The sequence below is a fragment of the Triticum aestivum genome, chromosome 6D (assembly GCF_018294505.1).
Source record: "Triticum aestivum cultivar Chinese Spring chromosome 6D, IWGSC CS RefSeq v2.1, whole genome shotgun sequence".
NCBI classification, from domain to species: domain Eukaryota; kingdom Viridiplantae; phylum Streptophyta; class Magnoliopsida; order Poales; family Poaceae; genus Triticum; species Triticum aestivum.
In genome coordinates, this window is record NC_057811.1 from 192,282,740 (window position 1) to 192,299,973 (window position 17,234).

The following is a 17,234-nucleotide window of genomic DNA, read 5'->3' on the forward strand; positions in this document are numbered from 1 at the left end:
GAATACTATTTAACATTGGCAGGGATATGAGGCTTGTGCCTTTGTTAATTGGCTGGATGAAGAATGGCATGGCAAGGCTCGGAGTGTTATCACCAAGCTCACAGAAGATAATGTAAAGCTGAAGAAGAAACTGGCTGATCTGGAATGTACAATCAGTATGATGAAGCAAGAAAGAACCAATCATAGGCAACAGATGAAAGCAAGAGACAAGAAGGAACTAGCATGTGTAGTTGTGGTTGTCGCATTAGCCATGTTCTATGCGTTGTTTGCAATGATGATTAGGGGTTTTGTTTGACAGTATTGCTAAAGCACATCTAGATGTGCTCTAAGTAATGCACATCTAGGTCATATGCCATTGATGTTACGCGAAGATTCGTGCAAATATTTTTCTTTGTCTTTTTTCTTTTCCTTTCTAGTTTGATTATTACTGGCTTTATCAATAAGAAGAGCTCAATGTATTGCTTGCCAACTGTCCTACTCCGTTCGTACCGGAACCGGTGCATAATCCCAAAACTCGTTCCTTGTTTTTGTCCTGAAAATGGAAACCAGCCAAATAGCCAATGGAGTCCTGCGTAACCCCGGGAATTTGGAGCGACTGGGTACAAATAATTGCGGTTGATTATATCAGCGGTTAGATAATACGTCAACCCCCGCTTCAATCCCCACTTCAATTGGCAGTTCCTCTTCTCTGCATACCTTGCTTAAGTGTCCACCGTCTTCATCGTCCCCGGCAGGCCGTGCTACACACTGGCACACACTCTGCATCCATGTCGAGCGACAGCAAGGACGACATTTTGGCCAGCAGTATGGCGCCCGATGATAGGTCAACATCGGAATCATCCCGCTCATCTTCCATGAGTCCGGTGTTGAGCCCAGACCTCGATTATATCCGGTTCATGGAAGGGACGCAGCCTCCGGAGTCATCATACGACAACCAAACGGACGAGGAGCCGTCGAAGGACGAAGAAGAGGACGACGATGATGAGGAGGAGGAATGGTCGAACGGGAGGACGACGACGACAGCAACGACGATGACGACGGCGGCGGCGATGAAAAGCCAACGGTCAGCGGCAAGAAGCGTCCTCGCCAAGACGATATCGCGGGGCCATCCAACAAGAACAACAAGAAGAAGAAGGACTAAACTAAGGAGGCTATATATATCTCTGTTTATCCTGTCAATCACATCGCAGACGGTTAGTAATATGTATTCGACAAAGATCTTCTACATTATTGCCAACAGGTTGGTTTGGTGAACTGTGTGCGCTGACGAGCACACAATTCACAAAAAAAGACCGTATGGGCTGTCTATAATGATCGCACACAGTTCTGATTACCAACCTGTTTGCCGGGTATCACGCACATCTTGTTACGCTGAATCATTTGTGTTCACCTCACTCATCGCAAACGGTTCATCGAAGAGAACTGTATGTCGTATATCACACACACCTTGATCTGGCTGCCCATTTCTGTTATTCTGTCTCATCGCAAACAGTTCATACAGATCAACCGTATGCCCCTCATCGCACACGCAACTAAAATCTGAACCGTGTTTGATGTATCATTCATCACAAACGTTTTGCATCTTTTTTGATGGGTTTTTTACATCACCGTTTGTGATTAATGCATCGCACATAGTTTCTTCAAAGGGTCTCTGATCGTAGTGTTGCGTTAGCAGCATCCTGCAGTAGTGAAGAGCTAAAGGTCACCAGCATGTTTCAAGGAGTTAATCCTGACAGGAGTCATCCTAAGGGAAAGAGCACGTTGGCAGTGACATTTGGAGGGGAGCTGAACTATCGCACTGAGAAGATTGTGTTCGATGTGGTCGATCTCCCCCTGTCGTACAATGGGATCCTTGGACGCCCAGCCCTGGCTAAATTCATGGCGGCATCCCACTATGCCCACAACACCTTGAAGATGCCCGGGCCGGTAGGAGTCATTTCCATCCCATCAGATGAGAAGGACACAATCATTTGCGTGGACAAGATGTACGAGGACGCAGTCGCGGCAGAGGCAGCGGCAGCAATAGTTCCTGCCAAGGAAAACAAAGGAAAGAAGAAGGATAGTAGGGACTCTGGCAAGGAATCCAGGAAGTGTACCTCTCCGGAGTGCACAGTGTCTGTTGATGACTTGCTGGAGAGTTCCAGCAGCAAAAGATCCAAGGTTATTGCACCACAAGTGAAGAAGGTCCCAGCAGGGCTGGTTGGCGTTGATGGTACCTTCACTATCAGCGCCACCCTTGATGACAAATAGGAAAGCGCGCTCGTTGCCTTCCAGCGGGAGAATATCAATGTGTTTGCCTAGCAACCATCTGATATCCCCGGTGTTCCCAGGGAGGTAATCGAGCACCACCTAGTTGTCTGCCCACACACCCGACCTATCAAGCAGAAAGTCCAGAAGCAGGCCTTGGAGAGGTAGTAGTTTATTGTAAAGGAGATTAAGAAGCTTGAGGCAGCTGGTTTGGTTAGAGGAGTGCTACATCCAACATGGTTGGCAAATCCGGTGGTTGTTCGCAAGGCTACCGGGAAATGGAGGCTTTGCATAGATTTCACAGATCTTAACAAGGCTTGCCTGAAGGACCCGTTTCCCTTGCCGCGCATCGATCAGATTGTGAATTCCACTTCAGACTGTGATTTGCTCTCCTTTTTGGATGCATATTCTGGGTATCACCAAATATTCATGTCCAAGGAAGACGAACAGAAGACCTCGTTCATCACCCCATGTGGTACGTACTATTTTATCCGCATGCCATTCGGATTAAAGAGTGCCAGGTCTACTTTTGCAAGGGCAGTCCTGATTGGTTTTGAGCCACAGCTACATAGAAACATTGAGGTTTATATGGATGATATTGTGGTCAAGACCATGGATAGAGTAATCCTTGCCCAGGACTTGGAGGAGGCGTTTTCCAATCTGTGCAAGATCAACTTGAAGCTCAACCCGGAGAAGTGTGTGTTTGCCGTTCCCTCAAGCAAGCTACTTGGGTTCTTTGTATCCCATCGAGGGATCGAGGCCAACCCGGACAAGATCAAAGCTATCGAGCAGATCCAAGTGCCAAGGACAGTCAAGGATGTGAGATGTCTGACGGGGTGCATTGCTGCGCTAAGCAGATTCATTTCCAAGTCTGCCGAGCGCGCCTTGCCGTTCTTCAAAATCCTGAAGAAGGCAGGACCCATGAAGTGGACCCTAGAAGCAGATGCAGCTTTGCAAGAGTTGAATGCCTACTTATCCTCTGTGCCAACCTTGGTTGTCCCTAAATCCCAAGAGCCGTTGCTGCTATATTTGGCGGCAACCAATCAACACTTAAAAAAAGACACATCGGTGACATTTTGGCCGAACGAAATTTTTTCTGTCATGCTTATGAAGCTTCTATGATGATAATGGTGACAAAACCCGGTATCATCATAGATGTGGTGGGCTCCTACTTCTATGACAAAAAATGGGCTTTTCGTCCTGGGCGGTCCAGAGACGTAGTTGCATGACATTCTTTGGGCGTCCATGATGGAAAACCCCATGGTAGAAGCGACGGCGAGGAAAATATCGAGGAGTTCCCGGTTACGGCGGGTGGTCGGGGCCGAGCGATGCATGTTTCTCTCGTACACGTACACGCGTGGGTGCGAGGCGTTGGGCTCTAACTGAACCCGAGCGAGGCGTTCGCCTACTGAACCCGAGCGATTGCACTACAGGCTATGCGTTACTGAACCCGAGCGATCGAGCGATTCCTTCACGACTACTGCTAACTGAAACCGATCAAACCTTCTGCCTCTTGATGAATAGTGAGCGTTGTTGGGGGGTTGGATGAACAGTTCCCGGTGGGGGTTGGATGAACAGGACCCCGTGGTAGTAAAGGCCGTTGCCGCTGGATGAACAGGACCCCAATAAATCGAGCCGGTTGGGGTGGATGAACAGGACCCCGTGGAGGGCTGGATGAACAGGACCCCGTGGAGGGCTGGTTGAACAGTAGCCGGTGGAGGGCTGGATGAACAGTAGCCCGTGGAGGGGTGGTTGAACAGGACCCCATGGAGAGGGCTGGTTGAACAGTAGCCGGTGGAGGAGTGGTGGAGGCTGGATGAACAGGAGCCCGTGGACGAACAGTAGTTGGTGGAGGCAGGACGGAGAAGCCGTGGATGAACAGTCATAGGTGGAGGCTGCAGGAAGTCGACGGTAGATGAACAGTAGCCCGTGGAGGCAGACGATGGTGGAGATGAACAGTAGCTCGTGGAGTCCCGTTTTGCTGTATGCCACACCCCTCCCGATGAACAGGACCCCCGTTTCGACTGTAGCGCTCCAACACAAGTTTGTTTCCTCTGTTTTGCGGTACGCCACACCCCTCCCGATCAACAGGACCCCGTTTCAACCGTAGGAGGTCCAAGAGAAGTCCGTTTCCTCCGTTTTGCGGTACGCCACACCCCTTCCGGTGAACAGGATCCCGTTTCGACCGAGGGGGTCGAACACAAGGCCATTTCCTCCGTCCTGTGGTATGCCAAGCCTCGTTTCTGCTATTCCGTCCAAGCCGGTTGGCTCCTGATGAACACGACACATTCTATTGCCTCCCGATGAACACGACGACGCAGTTTCTCCATTCTGACCCAGCCCGTTGGCTGCCGATGAACAGGACACCGTCGCTACCTCTCCATGTACACGATCCATGGCCGTACATATGCGCGAGTTGGTTTCCAGACCCCGCCCGTATGGACGTACGTACGTGGCCGTATTTACTTTCTTGCACCCTGGCTGTACGTATGTGTACATGCTACGTCCGCGCCTCTACTACGACACATGCCCTTCCTTACTCGGCCACGGTTCATCGTTGCATCCTGCAGATAGACCGATCGACCAGTATGTACGTACACGTTCGTGACCATAATGACAACGCTATGTACGCTTCGACCAGGTGGGTCCCGACTGTCAGGTAGGATAAGGAGGCACTTCCTTGCGTGCGAAGATGTAGCTGGTGGGTCCCAGCAGTCAGGGGGAGAAACATTTTTTCGCGTAATACGGTGGCCCGTCCGGTGGGTCCTTGCTGTCAGGTCGAGGAATCATTATTTTACGCGTATAAGGTTGCACTTCCTTGTTGCGGCCGTGGACCCAGCTATCAGCCTCTCCACGTACAATACTCTTTCGATGGAAGTCATTCCTTGACCACATTGACCACCCCGCACCGAGAGCACCAATGCGATGGACAACGGCGAACCCTAGGAAGGGGACGACGTGGAGCTGGGGAAGACGCGGCAGTGGGTGCCCATGCAGAGAGGAGTACGAGGGTTCACTGGTTCAACTGCGGTGTGAGGCTGCCGTCGCCGCAGAATAACAGGGGGTGTGGGTGAGTAGAGGGATGGCCTAGCTAGCGGTGGGAGTAGTAGGGGCAGTGAGGCCTCCGCGGCAGCACAGCCGGCCACGGGAGGCAGGAGCAGGCGGCACGACCGGCGCTGGTTTGGGCGGCTGGAGCAAGAAGACCAGAGGTTGAAGAAGCACTATGGCCGTTGGATGGACATCGTACGGTCACTGGAGCTAGAATTGTTCATATTGACGAAGTTGAGAAAGCCCTCCGTCCGCATCAACTTAGTAGGCCCACAAGTTAGCCTCCCACTATGGTGGGTCCCAGCTAGCAACGGGAGTATTCATTCTGTGTGTGTTGACCACACCGCGCCGAGCGCATCCAAGGTGGTGGACGACGGCGAGGCCCCGGACAGCAACGAGCCGGAGATGGGAAGACGCGTGAGTGGAGACGCAGACGGAGAGGTTTACGAGGGTTAACTGGTTCTGCTGCGGCATGGTTCGGCAATCGGGGAGAAGAACATGAGGTGTGGAGGGGTGGAGGGATGGCCTGGCCGGCGGTGGGGTAGTGCTTCATGTTTTGTGCAGCATGGTTCACCAAGATTTTTGTTGCCTTAATTTAAAAAAAATCAATGATTTTATTGTTAAAAATTTATTTTTATAAGTTAATAAGACGTGGGATATTGTTTTCTTATATATGTAAGTATCTGTTAAATATATGAAGACAAGAACAATAATATATAATAACATATAAAATAATATAGATATATATAATATAGTTAGAAGGGAAACATAAGTTGGACGTGGCGTTCCTATTCTTATATAGAAAAATAGAACAGACCTCTGTGTTTTCTTCAAAAAATACATAAGTTGGGCTGCCGATGTTTCAGGAAAAATAAAACCTAGGATGGGAGGTCCATAGGCCGGTCAATACATGAAGGCCCTCAAGAAAATACATACCAGCATTTCGTGGGCTGCGCATGTTAAAAAATAAAGCCTAGACGGGGCAGCCCACAACCCAGCTGATACTTGTTGGCCCACTGATAATAAATGATACCTGCCAGCTCGCCGGCTTCGTTGTAAATTTATCTCCTTTAGTAACTACGTTGGACCACCTAAAGAAAATGTAACTATGTTGACAATCCTGTGGGCCCTTACGTCAGTATAGCATTAGGAGGAACTATTTTTTCAATGAGGCACTTGCTTGCGTACGGCCATAGACCTGGTGCGTCTCGACTGTCCGCCTCTCCACGTAGAGTCCTCTCCAGATTCCTCTCATTTGTTCAGCATGTTGACAACAACAGAAAGCGGCGCTGCGGCGAGCGCACAAAGGCGGAGGATGAGAACGAACCACCGGAGCCTGCGAAGCCTCCTAGATGCAGTGCCTTATTTCTACCGAAACTACTGAACTAACCCAGTGGCCAAGTGAGACTAGCCGACCGTTGTTCTGCCCAGGTTCGATTCCACCTGACGCAGTGAAAAGATCACCACATTTTTGCCTCTGCTATTATTGACATGTGAGTCCCCATTGTCATCTACGCACACCACATCCAACACTTGCCAAAATTTAGTCCCTCGTTTTCTCTATTTTTCGCACACTCGACATTGTGTGGGCACTTTGAAAATAGCATATCTTTTTGACTGTGCATCATATGAAGATGTGTTATGCATGAATGTTGATCAGCATGATGTTAACTGGCTGGGAGTTCCATTTTTACCACGAATAAAATTTCCAACATGATGTTATCCCTGTTTGAAAAGGGCGTGTTAATATAAATGCTCTGCCTCTGAAAGTTGCAGTTTCTTATCTGAAACTGAAACTTGCAGTTTCTTATCTGAAACTGAAACTTGTAGTTTCTTATCTGAAATTGAAACTGAAACTTGCAGTTTCTTCTCCGAGAATCACATTGTCTGCACTTTTATATGAAACTACATTTTTAAGTGCTAAAAATAGATCCCTAGAATTCATAAAATACTTCATATGCTCAATACTGAAAATCAGAAATTCAAAAGACATTCATATCTGAAAGTACTCTCAAAATACACAACACAAAACACAATTCACAACCTGGAAATCCTAACAACCCTAAGCTCCTCCTGACAATTCACAACCTGCCCGACTATTGGGTGGGGGGGCAGTCCCCTCCTATTCCTCGGCGGTAGATAGCAGCCCCATGAGACGATGTGAACATCGAGGGAGAGGATGGCGGGGAAAAGTCGTCGGGCCAACTGCTTTTCTCCTCTTGCAGTTGGGTTCGGTCGACGAAGACTCCATCGGCTCGCTCTGGCACGACACCCTCACAAACAGCACCCTATAGATGCTCGATCCTTCAATCTCTGGTGGATGCTCCATCTGGGATCGATACTACCACCACCGCTCCTTCACGATCGGATTCGGTGAACCAGTTTGCTCCATGGCCCAGTGGAGCAGCTCTATGTACTCCCGCGCGACTCCCTTCGGGAGTATCACTACCTTTTCGCTCTGTTGCAGATATTTGGACATGGGTGTCGCCATCGCCGCTAGTTGGTCCTTGTTGTCAAACCATGGTTGTATCTCCAACATCCTAGCTAGCTTCCCAGTGTCGCCGTCTGCGGTCCTCATGTATCGGTTGTACTCGTCCATCGATCTACTTCTCCACAATACCTTCACTCGCAGGCGATGGTTTTTGAATGGAAGAGGAGAGGAGCGGCGCTGGTTTTGGATTTGAACGGGAGAGGAGCGGCGCTGGTTTTGGATTGGAACAGGAGAGGAGGGGCGGTGGTTTTGAAATGGAAGAGGAGAGGAGCGTCGCTGGATTTAGATTGGAACAGGAGAGGAACGGCGCTGGTCTTCGAAGTATTTTTTTGTTTTGCGTATTTTGGGTCAAAGTTTGACCATGTACTGTATTTGACAAGCAAAATTTGAATGCATGTCACCAAAAATTGTATCGTTTGGTTCGTATCTGAATGTACATTCAAATCATTTTGCAATGTATAGCATATATTTTATTTGTGAAAATCATGGTCAATTATGACCCAGAATAAAACGGAGACTAGTTAATGTGGGGTCACTTTCTTACTTGAAGGGTAAATTGATTTTGATTTTTGATCCAGTCACAGCGCGCCGGCACTCTCGTCCAATCCTAAATCACTGTCGCACGCTCCTCTCCCTCTTCTCCATTGCAAAACCACCTCCTCTCCTCTCCATCATCTCCATTCCAAAACCACCGTCTCGCCTCTCCCTCTTCTCCATTGCAAAACCACCCCCTCTCCTCTCTAGCTTCTCCATTGCAAAACCACCGTCTTGCCTCTCCTCTTCTCCATTGCAAGACCATCGTCTTGCCTCTCCCTCTTCTCACATTGAAAAACCACCCCCTCGAGGAGAAAGTCAGGCAGAGGTGGTCGGCGTACAGGTCGAAGGTCGAGCATCCAGAGGATAACGAATCGATCGGGTACGGTGTGCCATTCATGAGGGTGCAGAGCCAGCTGGAGCCACAGGAGTATTCGTTCACCCACCGCAAGAGGAGGTTGGATGGCACGACGTTGCTTCACCACCGTTCTCCATGGTTCCCTCCATGCTTGCCTCATTTCAACGGCAGCGGTAGGTTTTAAGGTAAGCTTCGCACTAACCTAATCTTCCATCTGCTCATGCTTACAATCAGTGTGACGGCTAATGAAAATCATGCTTACAGTCAATCTCCGAGTACTACGCCACTCACCCTAAAATAGCTCTGGAACAAAAACAAAGTTGTGACATTGTGTACAAATAAAGAAAAATATATTGGTGCTTCTTTTTTAAAAGAGTACTCCCTAGAAAACTGCCAATATAAGCTACTAGTATTTGATTAGAGGATTTGCTGCCGAGAAAGATCCTTCCACAGAGAGCGCCACACATCCCACTGGTGGTGGTGGATGCCAATGTGTGCATGGAGCATGGTTGGTATCGGTAATTTTTACTTGGCACACCTCGCACTCTGCATATATGCGGGTTCCATCCGTACATTTGTGCAGTTCCACCAAAATGCAGCTGAATAACCCTGTTTCCACAGATAATGAAAAAGCATGAATACATTATAGTGGCACTTGTTGATGAAACATACACTAATAAATAGAAGAAAATATTGCGATAGTATCAAAGTATGCCATGCTAGAAGGGCGAGATGGGCACTGCGACGCCTCATACGGTAGGCCTCATATTAGAAATTGACCCAATTCTCCCTGTTACACCTTCTGCCAGTGATGAACATCAGTGTATAGCGGTAGTACAAGGAGGGGCCTTTAGACATTCGAATCTCTATTTTTTTTACAGATCAACTAAAATTAAGCACCCCAGTTTGCAGAAACGCTTAAACATTAACAATGGGACTAGTTGATGAAACATATACTAACAAAGAGAAGCACTTTCTTTATCTACATTGGAAATGAAATGATAGAGAGGACACTCGCTCTATTTTACCTGTGTTATTATTTCATTTTATCAGTGGCACTAGGGTCGAGCAGGTGGCAAGTGAGGTGTACCATGCGTCGCAAGGATGGAGGCCGTGGGTGCTTAGACTGGGATGTTGAAGCTGGCCTTTTCAGTCCCTATCTTCCCCCGCTGATGTTTCTGTGGTAGCATTTGGGTTGTAATCCAAACTTGGAGGAGCTGGTGTTGCGTCCCCCTACCTGCCTAGCTTATGTGGCGAACTTGTCTCCTTCTAGTACTCAGTGTGTTCTAGTAGTAGTTGCATAACTGCCCGTTTACACTGAGATGTTGTCAGACAATGGTTCTCTATGGTTGGGTTTCTTTAATGAAATCGGAGGAAACCCCCTCTTTTGATATATAAAAAAAATCAATGGCACTAGCGGTGCCAAAACATTGCCTCAAATTAATTGTGCCACTAGATTAAGGTGCAAAATAATAACATTACTGCTTTACCATGGCAGTGCCAAAACAGTAACACAAGAGCAGACTCAACATGCAGGAACTTTGGCAAACGGTCGGACCAATAAGGAACATACCTTGTGATGGGAACCATATCTGCAGTCAATGCCATCGTAGAAGGGATGAAACCAGTCACCAACATGGATGATTCAATTCATTGGACCTTTTTGTGCAGTTCACCTAAAATGAAGCAATGTCCCATGAGCTAGCAGCTTCTTCTTCATTAGTGCAATAAAATTGAGCAACATCAAGGTTTGTTGTGAAGCTTGTGGAATGTTCAACTATATTTTTGATATCATTTTTGTAGTTCAACTAAGATCAAGCGTGAAATGTATATCTCTATTTGCACAAAAAGGTGGAAAGGAGGGTGACTAACAAGTGACGATACATACATCAAATGAAAAGAAGCATGTTCCTTATCTGAATGGCAATCCTACAAGGACAATAGCATTTCTAAAGCAGTAGCATTGCTAGAAATTAGTGTGGGCATTAGGATTAACTTTGACAACCGTTAAATATGACATTACTTTAATGGTGCCATTGCTTCATTTTACCATCAACATTACATTAAGAGCTGCTACACAGTTGGTAGTTGGGCACGGGAGAGTAGGTGAACCTGGACAGTTGCATTTATAACGAAAAGAAGCAACTTATCTTAATGGGAAATTTAGCAGGACATGAAAAACAGTGTCATTGATTCATATTACTGGAGCATTACATTGAAAACAACATTGGTTTAACGTGTCCTTACTTTTAACAGTGCGACTGTTACATTTTACCAGTGGCATTACAAAAGAGGGGCTCGGGGCAACAAACATCAGAACAGGATATCTGGGTTGGTCCAATATTTGGTCGGTATAGCCACCATATACTATGTGAGGCTAGCAAATCTAGTGCTGGACATACTCTATTGACTTGTCCCCCAGTCCTCGGTTTATATTGAGTCTGTACTGCGTTTCCCTTTATTTCCCTAATAGACCAAGAGACCAGTTCTATAGCCAGTCTCTGCTACTTTTCGCCCCCATTATTTCCTCTTTCGACCAAGTCCTAGATTCAGGTAACAAATCTTCCCCCACCCCCACCCCCACCCCCTTTCTTCCCTGTTTGAACCAAGTAGTACTAGATTTGAGTGCATGAACAAGTTTTACCTCTTAACAGTAAAAATTTAGGTGGCTTTCGAACAGCCGGTCGATCCTAACTACGAGTGGGCCTGATAAATAGTAAAAGATAACAATGAAGTGACGTCATGAGCTGGGGAAGTAGAGCAAGGCTGGTTTCGAAGGAAGTTATACCTGAGGGTCGCCGGGATGTCGCTAGGTGGGCGACAGGAGGTTGGATCTGCCCACACTACGGCAGCGAGGAAGAAGGGGTCGGAGGTCCTCCCTAACCAGCGGTGCATGGGAGAGAATGGCAAGGCACGCTGATCGGGACGTGCCGTCAGTGGGTAAGAGCCGTCGCCGAGGACGACCGTGTGAACATTGCACATTCTCACCCTCCCTAGTGGAGAGGATCCGGCTGGATCTATGACCAGCGGTCAGCAGAGAGAGTGTGGCCACCCCTGTCGTGTTTAGATCTGGAGAGGACGAGACCGTGTGAAGAGAGCAACACTAGCAAGCAAGCGCGGGGGCTCCTGCCTATATAGTGGAGTAGTTTTCTTTTATCTACCGAAGCCGTCTTGACCTCGTCAATGACTGTCGAGAAGTCTTCATGCATGTGCCCCGGAGGCGCACTTGTCATCATTTTGATATGAAGCACCGGATTAACATATAACACAAAAATGCCACATGACAAGAAACCATAACCTCACCACCCCAAGGAGACAACATGAATCCCGACGGACAAACTAGACGAGGATCAAAGCTCAAATTAAAGATAAACTCATAGAAAAGGGGTCCATCGATGGATGTCCTAATTAACATAGCCGGCTTGACCTAGATGGCAGCCGAGTAGTCTTCGTGCATGTGCCCCCAATGGCCAGCGCCTTGGAGGAACTCAGTTGTCGCTGTTTAACCCTCGCAGTGATCCGAAGCACATGACACCTAATATTGTGATATGACAAGAAACCTTTTTTTAGGTTTCTCATCAGAACTACAGCACTGTACAACACAGCCTGCACGATATGTAGACGATAGCCAATCCAGCCGTCTGCTGGAGTCTGGTCACATGCATGGACGAACTGATCTTTCGTGTCATGCAAGGATCATCCTGGCACCGATGCCTATACAACACTACTCCAGTACAATCGCTTGTCTCTCTCTTCTACTAGTAAATTGTACGTGCTTTGCATGTCATTTAAATATGTGTGCAAAGTTTAATTCATGGATACGCTGCTTGCTCCCTTCAAACATGGTAGCTTCGCATGTAAAGCTTGATCGAGTTCATTATTGTAGCCATCTTTTTTTGTATATATGTTGCCTGAAATAAGGGGTTTAGTCATGTATATAAAGCTTTACATGCTTAGTATTAGTATCTCGTACTACACTCAGCTTACTTTGCAACTTCTTGAAAATTTCCAGCTTCTCCCTGACACGATTAGTGTGCGCGTTGCGAACGCTCTGCCAGTGTGTGTACCTTGACCAGTTAGATGCATGAATGGATAACCTTAGGCAAGTGAAACTTTTACTACATTGGTATATAGTGATGGTACTAGAAATCAGTGGTACATTCACTGGTACTGTAGCTCGTACTGTAGCTGTGAATCCCACAATTTTTAGCCCTCTGATTGACTCTATCAATGGCTCACATTGCTTTTTGGTTTTGAGATCCAAACATTTAAAACTCGTACACTATAGAGTAGTATAGTTATAGATATAGGTATAGATTAACTCACCCGACTTGCGAGGCCGGGGAGTGTGCCTATGGTCGGTTCTCAATTGCGGTCCCACAAGTGTGTGCAAACGCAATATGACGCGCGTTCCATTCGGAGAGCAGCGTGCCAGACCGACGGACCGTCATTGGTGCGATGCGAACGCGACGGGCGTGTTGTATACTCCAAAAATGTGTACCGCTCTTTTCTTGAGGCTTTGCTCCATGGCGCAATCCATGGATACAAAATTATATTTAAAAGTCGAGGGCGAGGCTTTTCCCGTGTGGTAGGCTGGGCAGTTCCGCCTAGTCAGTTCAATAGAGATGCGAGAAGATGAGGAAGTAGGCTGCTGCAAACGTAGGGCTATGTGATTTGACAGCGAGTTACTGCTAGACAGGTGGGGCCCTGTGAATTGACTTGCCATTATCATTTTAACTACGGCGCTACGACCGGTGTGAGTCTCCTGATTCCTGACCACCTCCATGGTATATAGGTGCCTCTCCCAATGCTCCACCATGTAGAGCATGGTTAATAGTATAGCCAACTGTTGGCTATACAAACGTGCCATGTCATCAAAATTTAGTATTATTTATTAGTCATACAATAGGGTTGGCTATATGGTTGACTATAAGGTTACTCCCTCCGTTTTAGTCATACAATAGGGTTGGCTCTTGCATGAGAGCCCACGCCTCCACTTTTTCCTTGCCTCTCTCATCCACATATGCAAAAATGCCATGTAAGCGGGCTTATAGCCCACTATTGTACTTGCATGACCCTAGGAAGAAACGTTGCTAAGTGCGTGCACCTAGGTGAAAAGACAATTTTGAGTCTATACCTAATTAAATGAAGCAAGCTTAGCAACAAAAAACTAAGCACATATGCATTGGGGAGTTGAGTTGCTAAGCCCTTTAATGCCCTTAGCACCTCATCTAAGCACCATTTCATTGGAAGAGGTCACTTCTTGGCAAATGCAGTAATACTATGAAGAAAGAGATAGAGAGAAGTAAAAAATACCCTTATAGCCAACCTTATAACTAACCTTGTTGTATGAGTGACTAAGTGATGACTATGTACTATGACATGCCAACATCAGATAGCCTAACACACCTGGATGGAGGAAGTAGTTTCATGTATGCGAAGTAGGCAATAAAAATGCTCATTTATAGCCATCTGAAATCTCCAAGGGTGCGACCGCACGAGCGAGGCGACGGTCGTGGTAGGCATGACCATGATACGGGCTGCTGACAACCCTTGGATCTGAGATCGAACGGTCGCATGCTAAGTTCCTGAAACTTTCCAGAATAACCCTCCAGGATAGGATACACCCATAGGTCTAGAATCACGCCATGCAACCGTTCGATCTTAGTTCCAAGGGCTCTCGGAATCCCGTATCATGGGCGCATGGAAAGCTTCATATCACCTGTAATTTTCAAGATGCTTGATGTGCAAACACGCAGATGCATGAAGTCATTTAATTGGGCGTCTAGTAGACATGACATCTAATTGGGCCCCCATAGTACTGTGCATGAATCCATTTATCCACCAGGAAATCCACTACCCTGCCATTCTGACGCCCCACTCAGCATTTTTACAATCGAAAAACCGCTAGCAGTTCGCTCCTACTCGTCCACGGACGTCCTTTAACATTACGGCAGTTCGCTCCTAGTCGTCCCGTCCTTTCCCATTACAATAGTTCCACTAATCCTAACCCTCTTCCCAAATCCATGGTGTCCCAAATCTCCATGATTGGCGGTGAGTACAAGGTTAGAACCATCACCGGCGATGAGTTCGACGTCATCTACACCCGTTCTTCCACGACGGTGAAAGGATGCCTTACTCGCTTCAGACGCATGTTCGAAAAGTCAAATGACGAGTGGGTTGCTGGGCTAGATGTTGAGTACACCACAGCCCTGGACAAAGAGAAGAATCTAAAGGAGGAAGAGAAGATGAATCCCGCCATGATCTAGGTTTGCGTGCACAACTTGTGCTTGGTCTACCACATATGCCATGCAGATGTTGACTGCGAGGAATTTAAGAACTTCCTCGTGGGCGGCGTAGTCAAATTTGTTATTGTAGACTTTATGAACGACAGAACAGTCCTGGATCCAATAGGCCTCATTGTAGGTGAGCCCTTCGACCTCCAGAAGAATGGGTGGTGTCCTCCCATCAGCCTTCAATGCTGACCCTGGCAGGAGCCATGGTTCATCCTTCGTACGGTAAACTGAAGAAACCTCCGCTCATGTTTCATCGTCATGCATGGCAGTGGAATGTACTAGATATAGACCACTTCCAGTATGCTACAATGGATGCCTACCTTTGTTTCAATATCTACAAGGTTTGGATGAAGAGCAAGAGCCAAGTGTGCGGTTCAAGCAAAGAAGTATCGGCAAAGAGGAAGAGGGACAAGGACAAAGTCGAGCATGTGGACGAGGAGTCCGAGTAAGATGGCAGTGTCATTGCTCATGGTGGTTCTAATGCAGTGTCTGTCGGATTAGTTGCTTAGTTTAATTTCAGGGGTGCTTAGTTTTATTTGAGGGGTGTGTTGTGCTGAGCCCCCAGCAGAACTATGTTATGTTCCTTCTCGTTACTTTAACTCTTCACTACATACATACTAGCATTTCTTACAGTTCATCTTTTAGTTGGTAGTACTACCACTCGTTTCTTCACATTATATACGTACAATATATATGGCCAACATCATATAGCCAGCAGTTTAGTTGTCAAAGAATTTCAGGGTGCTTAGTTTTATTTGAGGGGTGTGTTGTGCTGGACACCATTATTGTGACTCAAATCTCTTTTTCCATGTTATAATGACATAAATACCTATGGACCAACATGCCAGCTCTCCCTCTATCTCACTACAGTACAATAAACTGTGCGGCCTACTTGATCCCAACATCATTCTTATTTTCCTGTAATATTATTCGCTTGGTTACTCCTGACAAGCGAGGCCACACTTATCATTGTGAGATAGAGATAATCGGCTTATTTTTGTCATATAACATGGTCAACGGGTTTGACGTGAAAATAAAAATGTCTACTGGCATTTTTTAGCAAACATCTAACAGAACGATGGCATTTTTTACATATCTAATTGCATTTTTGAGCAAGCATCTCACGGATCGATGGCATTTTTGAGTAGTTCTAACTTCTAATGAGAAAACTCAGTAGTGATACACAACTAGTGGCATAAATAATAAAAACTCAAGAATTAAATAGGTATGCTAATTTCTTTAATAGAATTTAGCACCCCATTTAAGCACATACTAGCTTTTTTAATAGTACTATATGCATAATTTGGCGACGAGCTCTCTCTATATGTACCACCTTTTTTCTTTAATTTCATCTTGTTTGTTTTGCTCCATGGCGCAATCCATCGATACTACTACTGTACAAAAGTATACATATAAAAGGCTAGAGGGCGGGGCAGTCTCGCTTGGTCAGTTTTACGAGAGGCGAGGGCCTTTGTGATTTGACGGCTCATTACCGCTGGAAGGCGGGGCCTTGTGATTTGACTGCTCGTATAAATGTTGCTGACGACCTGAGGAGGAGCAAAGAACCGTGTGGTATACTCAAGTTTTCCACTTGAGTCCCAGTATGATGGAGGAGCACGAAACACGGGAGCCCAGTGCGATATGGCGGTAAAAATGGTTTAATTTGCTAGTCATCGATCCCACGGCGCCGCTCATCGTTAGCATTGTTCTATTCATGCCTCGCAGAGAACATGACACATGCGGCAAAACACCCGAAGCAAAAGAAGAAACACAGGAGCAAAAGAAGAAGGAAGATTATCACCCCAAGTGTTTTTATCACCCCAAGAAGAAGAAACCCATGAGCAAAAGAAGGAGCCTACACGAAACACATGCCCGTTGAAGGAGAGCCTCGGCAAAACAAGTCAGGGGCACTGCTCTCTACTACATGAAGCGTTGCTAGCCGCGGAGTCGTAACTGCTTCTTCATCGCCTCCACGACCTCCATCTCCTTGTGCATCTCATCCGCCATCTTCTTCGTTCTGTCCATGATGCGGGATTTCTTGACGCGAGCCTTCATCATCTGTTCCACGGCCGCATTACGTACCCTGACAACAGCCGGGTGCTCGATGTGGAGCTTCGCCCACTCCTCAGTCTATTCCATGATGAGGGCCTGCAGCATCTTCATCGAGGAACTACTCTTCTCATGCAGCTTCTTCCAGCCGGTGTTCTCCTCCTTCAGCAGGTTGAGCTCGTGGCAGAGCTTCGCCTTGTCCTCCTGAAGT